Genomic DNA, 19,846 nt, shown 5'->3' with positions numbered 1-19,846 from the left:
TCTCTCTCTCTCTCTCTCTCTCTCTCTCTCTCTCTCTCTCTCTCTCTGTTGCTCTTTCTCACTTTCATTAATCTCTCACCTATCTCTTTATACCTCATGGAACCCCCAGGAAGGTAAGGTAATTGAATAGAGAAGGAAGTGAACAGCTGATGACAAAGGATACAGATAATTCATTTCTGCCATATCACATGGTACAAACAGGGCAGGGCAATTCTTGTGCTCTTTCTCTCCTAGAAAGGATTGGGGCAGTCTCTCTTTCAGTGGAATCTATGTTCCTTTCATATCCTTACAGTGACAAGGCATGTTGAATTGAGTCCCCGTGGGAAATTTATGGGGAAGTAGGGGCTATAAAATAGGATATACAGTAGGATGGGCAGGCACAGTTAGGGGTAGAATCATATATCCATCTGAGTATTGGGCAGGGTTTTATAATTGCACAGATTGTACATTACTTTATAACGTTTTTGTGCTTTTTTTCTTCTTCCCCTATTGATAGAATGCCCACTATTTGCAATGTATATAAGTGGGGTGAAAGAATTTTGCCTCAGAAATGTCTGTTCTGGGACAGGCTAAGCCTAGGCCAATTGATCATCACCAATCAATTCCTTATCATGACAGCAATCTCTTGGCTACAACCTTTCTAAAATGGTTTTTCCAGTATAAAATATTTTTTTTCAAGAACCACATCAGTAGTCATATATTCCAGAAATACAGTGGATTTTTTTGGTAAGTATATGGTGAAAATAAATTGCATAAAGAATTATATAGTGGGGCGGCCAGGTAGCACAGTGAGTAAGAACACCGGCTCCAGTGTCAGGATGACCTGGGGATCAAATCCGGGCTCAGATACTTAGCACCACATCCAGAAATAACTAGCCGTGTAACCTTGAGTAAATTACTTAACCCCAATTGCTTAAAAAAAAAAAAAAAGAATTATATAGTTCACAAAGCTAGTTCTCATTTTCCATACTTAATAGATAATATTAAAAGATTGTGTTACATAGTGGTTAGAGGACTGACCTTGGAGTCTAAAAGATTTGAATTTGCATATGTATCAGCAAGCACCCTAGCATACCCAGGATGGCTGCTAGCACAGGTTCTATGATCTGCTTTTCTAAAGGAAAGCAACTCAAAAAGGGTTAACAATCTTAGTTTAATCAAACATATATCATTTACCTAGTTCAGAGAAAAAGTTAGCACCCTGAACTTCAGACATTACAAACAGAAGTTATAAGCAGACAAAAATAAAGACAGAAGAAGTAAAACAATTCAGTCATACAGGGCTTCTAGCTATCTGACAATCACATACATACAGTTAGTCACCAGAGAGAGAAGCACCAACAACTGGATTTTCAAAGCGGGGGGTGGGGGCACCCTCAATGGCTGCCCAGAGTCTCATCTGGCCAAAGCACACAACTCGTCCCAAAGCAAGCCCCAAAGCAAAACTTCATCTCAGGTATATATAGCCTTCTCCAGGGTCAGAGAACATCATGTCCCCACTTGACTACAAAGTAACAAAAGTTGTGCCTTCCTGAAAAACAACCCTCCCTCAAAGCAAGCTTCTCCTGTAGGCTCTCCTCCACCGTTCAGCAAACTCTTCCCACCATAGGCTCCATATGACCACATCCAGCTTATTAGGGGGAAAAGTTTATTTTCAAATCAGGAAACGTCCTCAAGTTCAATTTAGGCTTATTAGGGGGCAGGGAAGATTATCAAATTCCCATTACCATTATAGCATATTACCTCTAACACATACTTACTGTGAGACCATTTAGCTCTTCATATCCCAGCATCTCTCTAAGTCCATAACTTATAGAAGACTTGCTAATTTGCATTGGTGGAGAGAATGATCACCCTGGGAATCCCCACATGCTGATAAAAACCATAGGCCTAGACTCTGGAAATAATAATTTATATGTCTCTTAGGGATTGAGTTCTTGCCATTTTTAGTAAATGTCCAGAATTACTTGGAAATTGCAAAGATGCATAGGTCTCCTACGATAATCTTATAAATTCTGCTACCCAGACTAATGCTCAAGGCAGTAGTAAGAGGGAAGCTATAAGAGACGACGACCTCATAAAGTTCTCTTGGTTGTCTGAGATGAAAATATCCCATAATGACTATTTGCAGCACACTTTATTATTCAATATTAAATTGCAATAAACAAAAGCTGGTAATTTATTAATTTTTCCTTCATTTATGCTTCCCCACTATTGGCAACATCTCCAGGCTCTAGAGAAAAAAAATAGGATGGTTTTGTTATAAAAATAGAGACTAAATGAAATCATCAAAATCCATAATTATTTCTGGCACCTCATTTTATCAAGGATAAATACTATCCTTGTGGAAAAGGTGGAAAATGAGCCCCATTTTGTAACTAGCTAGTTCCACTAAGATAAAAATCATTTAAGAATATACAGGTGATTTTTATAGAAATATAGTAAAGGTTTACAGAGGATATAACTCCATCCCTGATATTTGTGACACAAAGTATGCTAAACTCTTGAGTGTAAATGCATAATCGTTTCTAGGAAGCCACACGTGGCATTTCTGAATGTCATGATTATTATTGATTCTCAGGTTTATGAAGAATATCTGTAATCAGCACAGTAGGTTGGCTGTATAATTAGGTGAGTCCTGTGAGACTTCCAACTCGTAAGCATATGTGAACCAATCAACCAGATGACATCAAAAACAATTAAAGATACTATCTTTAAAAATAAATGCCACGAGAGAGAAAGCAAGACATTAGTGAGATGCTTATCTGATAATTAAAACCAGGAGTTGAATGAACAGGAATAAAGGGAAGACACTAAAGAAATTGGAAAAGACTCAGAAAAGAAGCTTAAAGTGAGATACAAAATGAATGTTATATATTAATAAGTCTAGGAGCCCTGGACTTCATGACAAAGCTTTGCTCTATGTGCACTATGAATTTCCATTCATAACCACCACTCCCATTATTATCATTATTACCAACATCAGTCTTTTTCTATAATTCCTTACCTTTCTAGTCCTATTGCCACACTCCCACTCACTGTTCAATTACAACGGTCTTCTAGTTGGTCTTCCCACCTCTACTTTCTTACTGCTGCTTGGTGGAAACACCATCAAGATTAATCAGACTCCTCTTCTTTATTCATTGACAGGCTCATATCACTCCTTTTCCAAAAACTCCAATGGCTTCCTATTAGTTATCACTTAAAATAATAATACCCTTTCCTGACCTTTGATCCCTTCTGCAATCTGGCAACTTTCCAGGCTTGTCTCATACTTCTCCTTACCACGTGCTTCACCCTCTGGCCAAACTGAGTGGTCCCTTGAACCTTTCCCTTTACACTTTTTCCTCAAAACCATTTGACTCACAGTCTTCTGTAGGTTTACAATATTTCCCCTGCCCCTCTTTGCCTGTTAATAAAACCTATTCTTTGGACCCAAACTCTAATGTCATTATCAGAATGATTCAGAAATAACCTTCTGCCTCCTGAGTTTCACCCAGAACTCTGGCTTTCAATTCCCTAATGGATTTATCACTTATTGTTTGGCATGCACCATCTTGATTTGTCCTAATATTCCTCTATTAGACTGTAAGTTCTGTGAATACAGGGGCTGTGTATCACAAAACATTGATCTCCTCCCAGCTCCTAGAACAGTTCTCTCTCTACTTTAGACACTTTAAAAAAGATTGTGGAATGAAACTGAATGCCTATTGAATGTAAGATAGTAGATCATGTGTTTGGGGGAAATATGAAGGCATTTAAGTCCATAAAGATTTTACAATCTTGTTGAAGACTTTGAGAGAATCTGAACCCAAATTCTGGCCACAAGCTTACAAAGCAATTAATATTAAAGTTAAAAATTTATATGATAGATTGGAATAGCTGACCTCTATGCTTCTTTCCAACTTTAAACCTATGAACTTATAATAAAAGGTTGACAATGTGGCAGGAGCTGTGCACTTTGTATGGAATACCGTGTTTCTACAATCATCTAGACTTCACTACCAAAATGTATACCCATTCACCCAAAAGAACTAGCAACAAATGAACAAGATTTTAAAGTTGGAAGGGACCCTCAAGGTCATCTAGGTCAGTTCCCTAATTTTATGGTTCAGACAGTTTAGGTGATTTATCTTAAATTCACATACATTGCAAATGGAAGAGCCCACATTGGAATTCATAGTTCTAATTCAAAATTCACAACAGATTCAACCATATTACTCTGGCTCTTTTAATAGTTGTTCTAATGGAGACTATGGATAGAGTGTCGGGCCTGGACTCAGGAAAACTACTTTCTTCCTGAGTTTAAATCTTAAGACACTTAGAAGCTGTATGAGCCTGTATAAATCATTTAACCCTGTTTGCCCCAGTTTCCTCATTTGTAAAATGATCTGCATTAGGAAATGGAAAGCCACTCCATAATCTTTGCCAAGAAAACCCTAAATGGGGTCACAAAGGAGTAGGACACAACTGAAAATGACTAAACAAAAATGGAGGCAATGACTTCTTTAGTGAGAATGTCACCCATTTAGATTGAGTTAAAGTCTGAAAAGAGAAGAAAACGGAAATTTAGATTTCTCATCATGTTGCCAAGATGAGTTATGGCAGCTACAGCTTATATTACAGTCAGCTCATGCTTTCACAAACCATAAAATAAATCTCTCTTCAGTAATGATGAGCACAGGTCTATGTGCACATAGGTGCTTAGTAAACACTAGGTTTTGGAGATGATACACAACAGATATAATATATGTATGAATGATGCTATGGTTGGTATCAGCAAGACAGATTGCTAAGAATTTAAGGTCAGCCACATGCTTCTGAATAGCTATTTTAAGTAAAAATGAAAAACCTCCAGAAATCAGCACTTGTATGAGTATCTCTATATTTCTGGCTTTGTGTATTCATGGATAAATTAGGCCCAAGGGCTCTTTATTAATGTAGTATGGCATATAATATTTACAGTGGCTTTGCTAGATACTGAGGCTTATATGATGTTTCTTCAGGGACATATTTTTGTCTTTATCTGAGTGGTTTGATGCCCAGTGGTTGACATTTCTCAAAACTAGTCTAATAAATACCTTAATGACTAATTTAAGGAATCAGTGCTTCCCAAAGTTATGGTTTCATTTGTGTCAAGGTGAACATAGAAACTTTTAATGAGCATACACTTCTCTCTTTCTGAATAGATACATCCCATCAACATAAGAAAAAAATGTAGATACATGAAATCAATCAGAAAAACAGGAAAAAAACATTTTATTGGAGAAGGGGAGTATGACATCATAACATACTAGAAACAGCAAAAGATGAAGCTTCAGAAGTCCTGAATCCTAATCCTTGCTCAGTCCCTTCCAAGATTAGAAAAGTTGAATTCTTTTGAATGTTGAACAACCTTGGCCAATCAACATAGACAATTAATTGTCCATGGATTCTGCTTAGACTTTGTGAACCACTGTCATGCTAGTCATAGGATCTATAATTTTAAAGATGAAAGGGACCTTAAAGGCCATCTAGTTCCCGTCGCTCATTTTACAAAGGAAAGACTTGAGGCTAAAGAAGTTCAGAAACTTGCCCAAGATCACACTAATAGTAAGTAATGGAAGTGGGGTCTGAATCCAGGTTCTCTGATCCCAGAGATGCTAAGATAGTTTGGGGAATTTGGAAGTAAGACACAAATTCTCTGTCTTCTGAATGCATGCTTGCTTGGGAATTGCCATTTCCTACCAGTCGTTTCTTTTTTCTCCTTGAGGCAAAAACAGAAACAAGAAATTGAGACAATTTTGATCCCTTTGACAGTCTTTTTTTTGGATGCATGCATATATTTAATAATGAAACAGTTCAACAGTAAAATAATAATAATAAAAAAGTGAAAAAAAATAAGATCTATGAGGCACTCAGTGAGTGACCTAAGCAGAAAGATACAGGGGGCTGGATTGGGAAGACATATGATGGGAAATGTGAGTAGAGCAATTTTTTTTTAGCATTATATGCTTTTGAAATATAGGACTGGCTAGAAAAGTGCATGCTGATTTGCTTGCCAAGCACCAGTCAGCCTTCCCATATAGGCTTGCATGGAATGGAAGTAAAGATCCTGGAAATGGCAGAGGGAAGACAAATGAACATGGATCTGAGGAAAGGAAAAAATGGAAATATGGAACCCAGGATTAGCTGTTGGAAGAGACTGGGATATAGTTCCTAAAAGGTGCTTCCAGAGCCTCAGAAAAGGCATACAATAAGGCTGTTCCATTTCTTTTAAGTCAGTCATATTTATAGTACATATTATGTGCAACACTAAGCACTGTGAGGGAACTGGAAAGGAAGGAGAAGCACAAAAGCAAAAGAAGACATGGTCCCTGCCCTCAAGAGGTTTACACTCTATGTGGGGAAGATAGGTCCTCCACATAAACAACTGATGATATATTTACAAAGAAACAAAAGTGCAAATTAACTTGTCTGCTTAACATAATACTGAGTTTATGAAGGCTGACAGGGCACTGAGTAGTAGACCAATTAGAATTTGATGGGGTTGACTTTGGGACATATGCTAGAAGTTATTCTTAAACTCAATAAGTTGAAGAACGTGGAGTAGCATGTGAGCAAGGAGGTAGGAACAAAAGTCATGTGTAACAAGCTGAGGAGAGCAAGAGATTTGGTCTTGACTAGATATGGTCTTTAAAAGAACAAGAATAAGGACTGTTTTCTCTAGGTCCTAACTAACAGAAAGAGACCATTGGTCCTGGACTGCCTCAAGAAGTTCATTTACTTCTTTAAAATTTGACCCTATGAGATAAAAATTAGCAATGGAAAGGGGTTGCTTACAGATGTAGAAAATTGTTCATTATCTCTAAATGCTCTAGCAAAAGGAACCATGTGTTCCCTACAAGGTCTCTGAAAAAGTAGCAAATGGACCCCCAAAGGGAGGAAATAAAAAGGCTTTTGAAATTCCCAAATTGGCAAATCTACACCAGATCCTTACTCTTTGACATGCTCACTCAGAAGATCTCTGACACTTGTTAACACTTCATAATGGGCAGCAGGGTTGTGCTAAAAAAAAAAAAAATCAGTGTTTGCTTATCTTTGAACTCCAGTGAGTCTCAGTCTTGCCCCTAACAATTTAGAAATTAAAATATAAGGATGAGAGTTGGGAGGGGAAAATGTTCACGTCCCTAAAGAGGAACTGGTCAGTTAAGGGCACAAATTCTTCCATAGTCAGGTGGAATGGCAGGATATCACACCTGGGGATGAGGTTTCCCCTGGCCAAAGTAGCCAGGATCTCTCCCCTCAAGTCTGGTGCATGAGGGTGTCTGTTCCAAGAAGGATTAGATACTCTGGTCAGAAATTCAGCAACAGCTAGAGCTGTCACCTGTGCCTTCATAATTCCTTTGATATGAGCTGGGTCCTGATGATGCTGAGGCTGGCTGCTGAGGCCCAATCTTGATGCCATTTGCCTCATTGCTGACATCAAATAAGCCCTGCTGGATCTTCCTATATATTTCTTTGGCTGTGTTAATGAAGGCCTCTTCAATATTAGAGGCAGTTTTGGCTGAGGTCTCCATGAAGATAAGCCCATGCTCCTGAACAAAGGTCTCTCCTTCTTCCCTTTTCACATTTCTTCTAGGCTCTAGATCACTCTTATTTCCAATTAACATGATAACCGTGTTGGAGCTGGAGTGCTGCTGAGCATCTTCTAGCCATGAAGTCAGGTGGTTGAAAGTCTCATGTCTTGTAATGTCGTACACCAGAACGGCTCAAGCTGCTCCCCTGTAGTAGGAACGGGTGATAGAATGGAACGATTCTTGCCCAGCCATATCCCAGATTTGCAGTTTGATTTGTTTGCCATCAATGTTGACCATAGGGGCCCCAAACTCCACACCTATTGTGAAGTCGTGGACAGGCTGGAACCGCTTGTCTGTAAATTGCAGAAGGAGACATGACTTGCCCACCTGTGTCCCGGATGATGATGTACTTGAAGAGATAAGCATAAGTCATGGTCCCTACAGCTGGTCCTCCCGACTTCTCTAGCCACCCAGACAGTCTTTATAATATAGTAGAATCTTCACAGTGTTTTAGTGGAGAGAATGCAGGGCCTGCAGTCAGGAAGACCTGAGTTCAAATTGCGATTCAGACACCTATTAGCTGTGTGACCCTGGACAAGTAATTTAATCCTTTTTGCCTCAGTTTTCTCATCTGAAAAATGAGCTGGAGAAGGAAATGGGGTCACAAAGAGTCAGACACATCTTAAATAACTTCACCAAAACAACCAAAGAATCATCTTAGAAGCCAGTAGTTTAATGTGATTGCTACCGAAGTTGGTTGTTTTTATATTGCTACTGAGGGATGAAAACAAATTTTATTTTTATTTTTTATGGAAGTGAGGGGGAGACTTGGTGAAAGGCTTATTTATCACAGCAGAGTTCTTCCTATGGAAATCCCTGATTCCCTTTTCTCACCTGCTCCAAGAAAAGCTGCTAAGTAGGTGGAGGACAGATGAGGGGTGTATATACACATTTGGCTACTGCAAAAAGAAGTGCATTTCATTAATTTAAAAATGTAAATGGAATTTTTGGAGTATTAGCAAAGTCTGTGGAGGTTCAGTGACAATGTTAGAGTCCCCAAAAGGTGTGTGTGTGTGTGTGTGTTTTCTTTTGTCCAAGGGCATTGAGGTTTTGTGTGGGGGGGGGGGGTTTGCTGTTTTGGGGGGGGCGGGGGCTGGTTTTCAAGAACATTATTGGTTGGGTATGATATCAATCAGAGTATAACTCAGTGAAAAAGATAATTATTGCTGGCTAAATATTTGAGACCTGGGGCAGCTAGGTGGTGCAGTGAATAGAGCACCAGCCCTGGGGTCAGAAGGACCTGAGTTCAAGTCTGACCTCAGACACTTACCACTTACTAGCCATGTGACCTTAGGTCACTTAACCCTGATTGCCCTGCCTTTCCACCTACAAAGAACACACACAACAAAAAAAGATTTGAGACCTGGACCTGCCTAGTAATATCTCTGGCATTAACCCTGGACTGATGTAATAATAATGCAATATTCACAGCACCCACAGTGGTTATGAATATGCTGGTATAGTTGTGAATCCCAAAATATAACCGGCTCTCCACATATAGGATAGAACCAAAGCATTTATTCAAATACCAGAAAAACAAGTCCCAGAACCAGAAAGTCAAACTCATTACAGTAACCACGAAATTGGCACATATGGTTAATGCAGTGAACACCCACATTTCCAAGCTTTCACAACAGAATGGGTTCCCTCAAGCAGGGATCCTCCTCTCTCACTCATGGTAGCTCTTCAACCTGGTTCTCGGAAGCTCTCATCAGAAATTCCCAAAAGAAAAGTCTCAGCAGAATTTCCTAGAAGAAAAGTCTCAGCAGAAGCTCTGTTCTCAAAATCCAAATCACTTTCTCCAGCCTCCATACAGTTTGCTCCAAGAAGTTCTTCAAGAAGTTCGGGACTATCCAGATTGTGCTCTTCCTTATATACTCCTCCTTTCCTTTAGTTCCTCCCTTCCACCCCTTCCTGTTACATCAGCAATAGGGGTTCATACCTTCTGTTTCTTTAACAGAGGTTTGACATCATTAACTTGAAACTAAGTACTAAGTACCTGTTTACTTGCCAATCAAGGGCATGGAAGATCTTCAAATCCCATTAACATTACACAAAGCATGGGCAGATCACTCACACATTCTGGACCTTGTCTTCTCTCTCTACTGAAAGGATCCAACTACAAGATCCCAAAGGGCTAGTCAAGGTCTCACATTCTATGGTTCCACATCCCAGAGTCCCAAGAAAATAAATTAATGGAATTTATTGCCTCAATTCAAATTATTATTTGAATTAATTCAAGAATGTCATTAATGTAGCATATACTTTTTAATTCTCATTTATATGTCTATAATTTGAATTTTTTGTTGCCACCTGCTAATCATGTGGAAAGTTAATTTGTATGAAGAGCACTTAGTAGAGTGGCTTGCATATTTATTGTTGTTGATTTTTTTTTAGTCATGCCCAACTCTTTATGACCCCATTTGGGTCTTTTTTGTCAAAGATACAGGAGTGGGTTTGCCATTTCCTTCTCTAGGTCATTTTACAGTTGAGGAAACTGAGGAGAACAGGGTTATGTGACTTGCTCAGGGCCACATAGCTGGTATCTGCTGGTATAATTGAACCCAGCTCTTCCTGACTCTAGGCCCAGCACTCTATCCACTGTATCACCTGGTTGCATATAGTGGATACTTAATAGATGCTTTCTGATTGATTAAAACTAAAGGATAGCAAATGCTATCACAAGCACCATTTCTTTAGCTTCATTTGTATTTAATTTTAAATCTTTCCAACTCATAAGGGCATTTAAAAAATCCACAGTGGAAAAAATTGTTCAATTATATTTGCTAAATAAAATCAAACAATGTATTTTTTATTATTTTGTCATACACAAAAAAAAGCATGATACTAAGTAGCAGAAAACACTTGAAAGTCAGTGTTGAACTGGAAACTTTAAACTTTAAAAAAGATATATGAATGTAAATGTATTTGTGGAATAATAAGTATAGTCTCATGTATGTGAAAGTACATTATGAAAGTGAACAGCGATGACTATGTACTCCATGAAATTTATATGTTTAACTTCATGCATTCCTCTAAAATTTCTTAATTCAGATATTTATAAATTAAGTCATATTAAATAAATCACTAAAGTATATTTTAAAATTTTGTATTGACTTTTTAAAAATGTATATATATTGAGCTTCACTTTGTATTTATGTATATTGAATTTTAAAACAGAGAATGCCAGGTAGGACCAGTATCTGTTTACAAAAAGGTACAGGTATCTGCAAAGAGCCATATCATCCCTTTCCCAATGCTGAGAAAATCTGGTCTTTGTACTGCATCTGGCTATTCTATAAGTGGGCAGAAGGTACCTTCCATGAGTAAAAACTAGTTCCTAACATTCTCATTCAGTTTTAGTGTCTCTGTGTAACATGGTGTTATAAATAAACAAACAAACAAATAAATGAATGAATGAATTAATGGATAGATAGATAAATAAATAAATGAACAGACAGACAAATAAATGAATGAATGAATAAATAAATGAATAAAAGATTTCTTGCTTTTACAAAATTTTGGGAAGATATTAAAACTTTTAAGTTTGGGTATTTTTATGCTTAGAATTTAGTCTTCTCACTAGGAATTCAAAAGGAGAAAGAAGGATTTGCTTTTATAAATTGGTTTTGAAATATATACATGTATAAATGTATAAGTATATACTTTCTTAAACATTTTATGACAGAGGGGATTGGACATTTGTAGAGCATTGCTTCTATTTATAAAGTGTTTTGAGAAGCTTTATTTCTTAAAAAGAGAAAGAAAAGAAACCCTAATAGTTTCTAAGGAAATATAGATCAGATAAAAGGAGAATACATATGGGGCATTATTTGTGATATTACCAGCTGTGGCAGCTAAGGCAGCGGACCAGAGTATTTTAAGTTATAGAGGTTAGTCTGTTTTAAATTGCAGCTTGTTAAAGAAATCTTTTTTTTTTTAATTTAAACATACTAAGATGATTCTGTATTATTTGGGGGCTAAAAGGAATAAATAATCTATAGGGAACAAAAGGAAAAAAATTAAAATATAAAGAATTATATAACTTTATTATAAAATCCAATACTAGAGCTGCAATTAGTGATATTTGTACCTGTGGCCATGTGCAGGGGTGTGAAAGCTAATGGAAGAAAGCAGGAATGGAGGAAGAGGGGGATTATGAATCACACCCTGGATAATTAAGAGGGTGCTGAAGGGAAGATCTAGACTGGGCTAGGGAAGCACTGAGGGTGGGATTTGGAGAAGTTGGTCTCTAGGGGTAAAAGGGTGCCCAGGTGATAAACTGTAGGTGCCTTGTAAATTTCAGAGCTCAGGAAGAAAGTTCCAGTTATCTCACCAGATTATGGCTTTGTTCTGTAAATTTGAGATACATTTATGACCCCATAGATTGGAGACTGCCTAGAGCAGTTTCAGTATCAGATTAAGAATAGCATGAACTCTTTTGTTCTGAATTTTCCTTTTGTGGAGATCATTCAGATTGTCTACATGGACTAGGGGCACATAAGAAAATATGCCAATGAATATACATAAGGAAGTCAATTTGATAAAGTGATTGAGTTGAGGATGTTTGTAAATTGATAACTTGAAGGTGTCACAGAAACACAGTGGACTAGAAACATCTCTTTCAGGCACAAGTCACAAAACTGGATAGGGACATAAAAGAACTTAGGAAAGACCCCTTGTCTTGTGTCCCCTCCCTGTTCCCCAGTAGATGGACAGTTAGCCTCTCCTCCTTTTATACAGCTAGAGGAATTTGGGAGGGAATTTTGGACCAATACTACAGGGTGAAAAAACACAAAAACAAAACTATTGGCTTTCAGTTTAATTTTGTGAATGTCATTTCACCAGCCTGAGGCAAGTATCTTGTAAGTACAGATTGCCCTGAACAAAATGCTAGAGCCCAGAGAATAAGTTCCTTCCTGGGTTTCTCTGTGGCCATTTGATTCAGAGGAAAACTGCTTGAGGACTTGATTTTATTTTCACTATTTCCCTAAAAAGTCAAATTCTACTTTTTTTTCTTTTTTTGGAGGGGGAAGGCAGGGCAATTGGAGTTAAATGCTTGCCCAAGGTCACACAGCTAATAAATGTTAAGTGTCTGAGGTTGGATTTGAACTTAGGTCCTCCTTGACTCCAGAGTCAGTGCTCTATTCACTGCACCACCTAGCCACCCCAAATTCTACTTTTGTAGGAGAGTGGATAAAATGGGAGAATTCAGGAGGAGGGAATATCAGCAAATGCATCCAGGGCTATACCAACTCAGGATAACCCTCAAAGTACAGTATGACTCGAGGCCACCATTTGAGTTAGGAGAGTGCAGGAGTTGTATTATTTGAAATTAGAATACCATTTTGACATCTTACTCTGTTACTTATTGTAAAAATATGTACATTTAATTTTACTTGTTTTAAATTAGAACAGGACAGGGATGAATGAATAAAAATGTATTTATTAAGCTTTTACTACACAAAAAAGGACTGGGAGTATAAACAGAAAAAAACCAAGACAGACCTGGCTCTCAAAGAACTAACTTTCCAATTGCTTCTGTGAGTTCAATGGAAAGGCCCCATGGTACTTAGGTGAAAGTAGGTGTAAATGCATCTTCCTTAATGTTATTTCTACTAGGGGGTGGATAGGTGGCTCAGTGAATAGAACTCTGGCCCCAGAGTCAGGAGGACATGAGTTCAAATGTGGCCTCAGACACTTAACACTTACTAGCTGTGTGACCTTGGGCAAATCATTTAACCCCAACTTCCCTGCCTTCCCGCCTCCAAAAAAGCCTCCCCCCCAAAAAAAAAAGATAGTTTGAGGAGGAAGAGAACCCTCAGAAATCAGTAAGAGCCATAAATCAGGACTCAATCTATTATTTTGTTGATTGTCTAGACTTAAGAAAGTTATGAAGAAAATGTTAATAATGTAGATTATACTTGAAAGTGTATTTGGGTACATTTTTTTTTCCAGAGAGTTATTTGTTAAGTATTTATCAGTATTCCTTTGCTCTATACTGAAGAGCCCAGATAACCAAGAGGCCTCAATCTGTCTGTGAGTTAAGAGGAATATCAACTCCAAGAATATGAAGATTTCCCCTAGAGTGATATGGGCATATAGAAACAATTTGTTCCATCGGCAATGAAGTAGGTGCTTAGAGCTTGATCAGACATTAAAGACACCAAACTCCTCCTATACATCCCAAGCCATCACCAGTCATCATGATTTTTGTCCTGCCACTGGACTTCCATAATACTGGGAGAGTGAGGCTGAGGACTTTATGCAGCTCTGCTTCTCTTAAATCCAATTCACTCACAAGTCAATATATCACCCCATTGATGTCATTAGCCCTTTTTAAAAACAAAGGATGAACAATCGAAGTGCCTTCATTTGTATGAACAGCAGCCCAAGCAATTTGTATTTGTATTTATTTTATTTTGAATTTATGAAAGAAAACAAGCATTTACATAACATAGCAGAATTAGGGGAAAAAATGATTGCACATGAAACTTCAAATACATTACATTCAACTTAAGTTATCATGTAACTTACTTTTCTCCTCTTTTTCTCCCCCTAACCCCCAACACTAGGCCCCTAGAGATGGCTACCAATAGCTTCAAACACACTCACACACATACATACATATATTCTATACATACTATATACGGTTTATACATACTATATACATTCTGTACATTCATGTATAGATATATACAATGTATACATACATATACAATGTATACATACATTCTATTTATCAGTTCTTTCTCTGGATGCAGATAGCATCTTTTTTCATATGTCCTCTGCAGTTAATTTTGTTATTTATAATAGTCTAAATGACTTAGTTGTTCAAAGTTCTTAAAACAATATTGTTGTTATTGTATACAATGTTCTTTTGGTTTTGCTCATTTCACTCTTCATTATTTAGCACAAATCTATCTACATTATTCTAAAATCAGTGATGATATTCTTCATATATCTTGATTTTATCTAGTTCTTCACTTTGTCTTCCCTCATTAGACTGTGAGCTCCTTGAGAACAGGATCTTTTTTTTTAACCTTTCTTTGTAGTCTGAGGGCTTAGCCCAACACCGGGCACACGATGGGTGCTTAGTAAATGGAAGTCGACTGACAACTGATTCACAGAGAGACTGAGCAGTTTACCCATTCACACAGCTAAGAACTTTCTAAGGCAGGATTCTAATTCAGATCTTCTGGACTCCAGGTCTAACCACTATGCAACAGTATCTCTTGAAACCAGCCTTATTCTTTTATAAAGGATTTCACATTTGAAGCTTTCACTAAGTTTTTTTTTTAAGATAAATTATTAGATATTTCTTTTTGTTTTGGTCCAGGTAAAATTTAATAAAGAAGAATATATATTTAAACTTAGTGACAGGCCCTAAATAAAGATTGATCACCACTAGATACAGAGAGGAAAGAATTGGCTTTTTAAGAGAAATTGAATAAGACTAAGTAATTAACTTTAGTGGAATTTCACTTTCTGAATGAGTGAAGTTGAGATGGATGGTTGTTTGCTTTTCATTGTATTTAGTGGAAATTGTACCATCATATTGTTTTATGAGGCAACTATCTAGTGCCTAAATGGATAAACTGTGAGCACAAATAGGTTATCCCATTCAAAAGCAAACACCTTTCTATCAATAAATCAGGAAACCAGATTATTTCTTATAGAGACCAGACCCACATGATATTTTTATGGTTGTAATAAAAGTCATGATTAATGATGTTTGAATCTCAAAAGCTTTTGGCAATTTAATTCAAATTCTAAATAAATAAATATCTAGAAGTCCATATGCCAACCCGACCTCATACAAGCTGTCTGATTTTCTTTATGTTGCTCAGGTAAGTTTCCAGTCCAACATGGTCAACTTTCAGCATTTTTCTGCCACTTACTAAAATTCTTGATTTGGAAATAGTTTATACCTAAAATACTGTATTGCTTCAATCCGGCAAATTCCAGAATTCTTGTGACACCTGTGGCAGCCATTGTGGAAAAAAATGTACATTTTCAAAGTATCTATGGGGTCAGAAATGCAGGAAGGGGAAAAATTATGAAAAGGTTAAAGGATTAGATCCTGGAGTGGACTTCCAGGCAGGGCAATCCTGGCCATACAAGCCCTTTTCTCAAAAATATCTTTCTAAGCTATCTGAATATTTTTCATCCACTTTATTACCTTACCTGAAGTTTGTTGAATTAGAGAATCAATTTTGTTAATAATTATTAACTTTTTGAAAACTTAATGCTGACATGTGAATATCTATCAATTATTCATATGCTAGTATGAAGTAGTTCAAACAGTCTCTCCTCACATCTGTCTTTGTGAATAAGAGTTTTGATTGAGGAGAAGGAATTTACATCATTTTGGAGCATAGGCCATTTTGAAAGGAAGGGCAGGCTTGAAGTGGAGTGCTTAGGACAACATAAGGATGCTGGGCATCTGGGAGCTTAGAGCAAAAGACAGAAAAGGAAAAGTGGAATGTGCAAAATCAAACATTGATTTCAGAAGTTTGTCTTTGCTTCAGTAGAAACAAAGATAAAACTCATTTCTTGCTTACTTCTCCTCTAACATGTGACCACTATCCATAAATCTAAATCTCATCCCAGAAAACCATCTTGTTAATAAGTTGTTACCTTTACAAAATGTCTTGAAATTCTGGTAACTCTATTTTTGATTAGCAGCAGTGATGAAAAGGCCAACTGTGACCATAAATAAGGTCTTTAGTTTCTTTCCCAGGACTTCATAATACCTTGTGTGCCTCCTAAATTTTTTCCCATGTGAATTACCAGAAGAAGGTAGCAGTGGTTGTCAGGTTTAACAAATCTCCAGAGACTGTTTGTCGAATCCCAGACTACCTCCCTGTGGTTCATGTCAGGTCAATTTATGAACACCTTGGCATCACTAATTAAGGAGGTGCCAACTGCCATTATTTCTTTCTAAATTCTCTTATGGCTATTGTTGCATGATGTGGTGGCATTTGTGGAATTCCTTGGAAAATGAAAATGCTTCTTTCATAGAGAGTACTTTCTACTTTTGTTGCAAGAGCTGTGGAATAAAGAGCTTAGGAACAATCTAGTGAACTGGGACAAATGAGAATAATTCTGTCACATATCCTTATCTTCCTTGGTATGAATTTCCAGGATTTCTTTTGAACTGGATTATTGATATAATTTCAGTTGGGTCTCAGCAAGCCAGGAAGTTAGACTAAAGATGAAGAAGATTGTGACTTTGGAATGATGGAAGGAGTATTCACTAGCAAAATTATGGATTGTTGAAATCACAATAACAACACCAAGCAATACTTTTACAATGTTTCCTATGTCTGAGGCACTGTGCTAAGTCCATTTTCTTGTTCACCATATCTTTTAGAAAAAGACGATGTTAGAAATATTCCTTCGTAAAAATATTTCAACCCTGTTAATTCAGTATTGGTTAATATCTTAAGAGATTTTTTTTTGCAGTAACCACTAAAGTAAAAGTTTTTTTTAAGTTTTTAGGCATTTAGACAATAATTATGACAGGATCCATAGACTGAATAACTAAAGAATATGCTATTAAGTATCCTCTAGCTAAACAGTGTAAGTCTGACATAATTCTGAAATGTGAAACATCCTTTAGAACCAAAAAGAACCACTAAATCAGGATTTGCAATTAATTTGGTATATTCCATTATTTGTCAATATTCCTGAAAATTTTAAACAAATGGTAATTAATAATCATTTTATATTTAACATGACCTGTTGTTAAATTACTTTTGGAAATTAATCATATCTCATTTTTTATACTACAATAAAGATGTATCTGCGATATGACACACTGTTTTTGGAGATTTGTCACACCTGAACTCCATTCTCCAGTCCCCAAAATACTCTTCACCATCACCAGTAAATTCTCATTACAAAGAAGCTATACAAAACCCAACTGACAGAGTGCCCTTATATAATATTGTAGGCGACATTCCACACCTGTAAAGCCTGATAAGTCTTTATAAGAAGGAAATAAACATGCATTTTTTTATCAGCAGCTTTCCTTAGCTTCAACTTAAAGGTCCCTATCCCCACATAAACTGATCTGAAATCTTATCACTATGAACAATGACTCAGGTTTTGATACTCACGTTTTCTCAGTTGTTCAGTTGCTTTCTTGGCAGAGATATGGGGTAGTTTTCCATTTCCTTCTCCAGCTCATTTTATAGATGAAGAAACTGAGGTGGACATGGTTAAAGTGACTTGCCCAGGATCACAAAGCTAGTAAGTATCTGAGGCCTTGGAACTCTGGAAGACGTATTCCTGACTCCCAGCCCAGCTCTCTGTCTACTGAGCCACCTAGCTATGCAAAAACTCTTCCCAGAGCCTTGCTTTATAGAGATCTCACAGCCTTTATGGTAACTCCATTTTTCCATCAGCAGCTCTACTTGTCTTTGAGTCTATATAAAAACATGCCTCAGTAATCCAATATCCCTTCATATCTCCCTGCCTTCTTTCAGGCTGATTTTAAGTGTTGTCTTATCCCATTAGATTTTAAGCTCCTAGAGGGCAGGGACTGTCTCTTATTTGTATCCTCAGTGCTTAGCACAGTGATTGGCACATAGTAGACCCTTAACGTTCCACTTATTTGATATAAATTGAATCTGAGTTTGATTGTCTTTGGTGTTCTTTCATTTACATTACTGTAACCATTGTACATATTGTATTCTTTAGTCTACTGTCTTCATTCCTTTGCTTTCCTGAATTTCTAATATTCATGGTTTCCTATGCTGCAGTATTATTCATTGCATTTGTAGAACCTAATTTGTTCAGAAGTAATTGTTTTATTTCATTTCACTTATCAATTTCAGTTTATAATACAGTTTTCTGCATTTCATTTAAACTGGCTTAACTGTCATTTAGGAAACCTGTCATTCTATCTACCATTTCCATACCTTTGCACAAAGATGGAATGCTGAGTTTGGGGAAACAACAATTTTTCCCCATGGTTTGCATACATTCCTTCCTCAACTCTAACTCTTAGCATGATTACCTTCCAACGAGTCTTTACTCATCCCATTTCCCCTAGGAAAGCTCTCCCTGTTCCTTTAGTTGGTAGGGTTCTCTTCCTCCTCAAACTATCATTTTTTTAAGTGACTTGCCCAAGGTCACGCAGCTAGTGAGTGTTAAGTGTCTGTGGTCAGATTTCAACTCAGGTCTCAAGCGCCACCTAGCTGCCCCCTCCTCAAACTATCTTATAACCATGTTTCCCCGATAATAAGACCTATCCCGAAAATAAGCCCTCCCCTTACTGTGTAAGATTCCTCTAAAATAAGCCCTCCCCTGAAAATAAGCCCTATTGAGATTGCTACTGTAGTGCAGGTGATCCCCTGCGCTACACACTACATTACGGTACCCTCTGTATGCACCGTCCCTCCCCCAGGTGAAGCACACGCCGCGCTCCAAGCTGCATCCAATCAGAGCTGCAGCAGTGAGTGCGTCATCCTGTTCTTTATTGAATTCATTATTGAATAAAGGTACATTTTTTTGTTCACATTTACCTGTTTATTAAAATTGCTGTCAATGTTAATTAAAATAAGCCCTCCCCTGAAAATAAGCCCTCTAGTGTTTTTCTGTCCAAAAAAATTAATAAGACAGTTTCTTATTATCGGGGAAACACAGTAGTTATTCACCTACATAAATGTTTACCCACTCAATAGAATGTAAGCTTCTTAAGGACATAGATTGTTTCTCATTTTCTCAGTTCTTCACATAGTGCCTTTCTCTACTAATTTATAACTAATTGGGTTATGCATAAATTTTGTCTTTTGGATAATTAAATCAGCACTCAATGTAAGCATGTATCATGCTTATGGTATACACTACTTTTAACCTTTCCTTTTTTAATGAGATGGGGGAATAAGTCAAGACAAATTTATATGAAAAACATCTCAGGGGATTTGTGGATCAAAAACTCAGCATGGGAAAACTGTGTTGTGGATAATGCCATTTTAGGCTGCAGTTAAGAGAGTCATAGAACTAGAGAAATGATAGTCCCAATGCACTCTATCTTGATTAGGTCACATATAGAATATTGTATTCATTTATGGTCACCATAGGAAGAATATTGTTTAACTGAGGAAAGTCCATAAAAGAATAAATAGGATGGTAAAGGGCTTTTAGATTGGCTATAGCTGATAAGCATTTATTTAGCACTTAATAAACTGTGCTATGTACTGGTGCCTGTTATATAC

General features: G+C 37.1%; 1 protein-coding gene and 1 pseudogene across 4 annotated transcripts in view; one reads left to right on the top strand and one right to left on the bottom strand.

Annotated features, from left to right (window-relative positions):
- The window catches only part of MARCHF1 (membrane associated ring-CH-type finger 1), a 1,238,958-nt gene that overhangs the window by 355,569 nt on the left and 863,543 nt on the right, over positions 1 to 19,846 (top strand). The gene's annotated exons all lie outside the window — the stretch shown is intronic.
- On the bottom strand, positions 6,726 to 8,014 carry LOC138168773 (ras-related protein Rab-2B pseudogene; annotated as a pseudogene).

The sequence above is a fragment of the Petaurus breviceps genome, unplaced genomic scaffold (genome assembly GCF_028583685.1).
Source record: "Petaurus breviceps papuanus isolate PSGF00001 unplaced genomic scaffold, PetGlider_PUasm1.0 126, whole genome shotgun sequence".
Lineage (NCBI taxonomy): Eukaryota > Metazoa > Chordata > Mammalia > Diprotodontia > Petauridae > Petaurus > Petaurus breviceps.
Note: the sequence above shows the minus strand (reverse complement) of the source record. Positions and strands in the feature narration are given on the sequence as shown.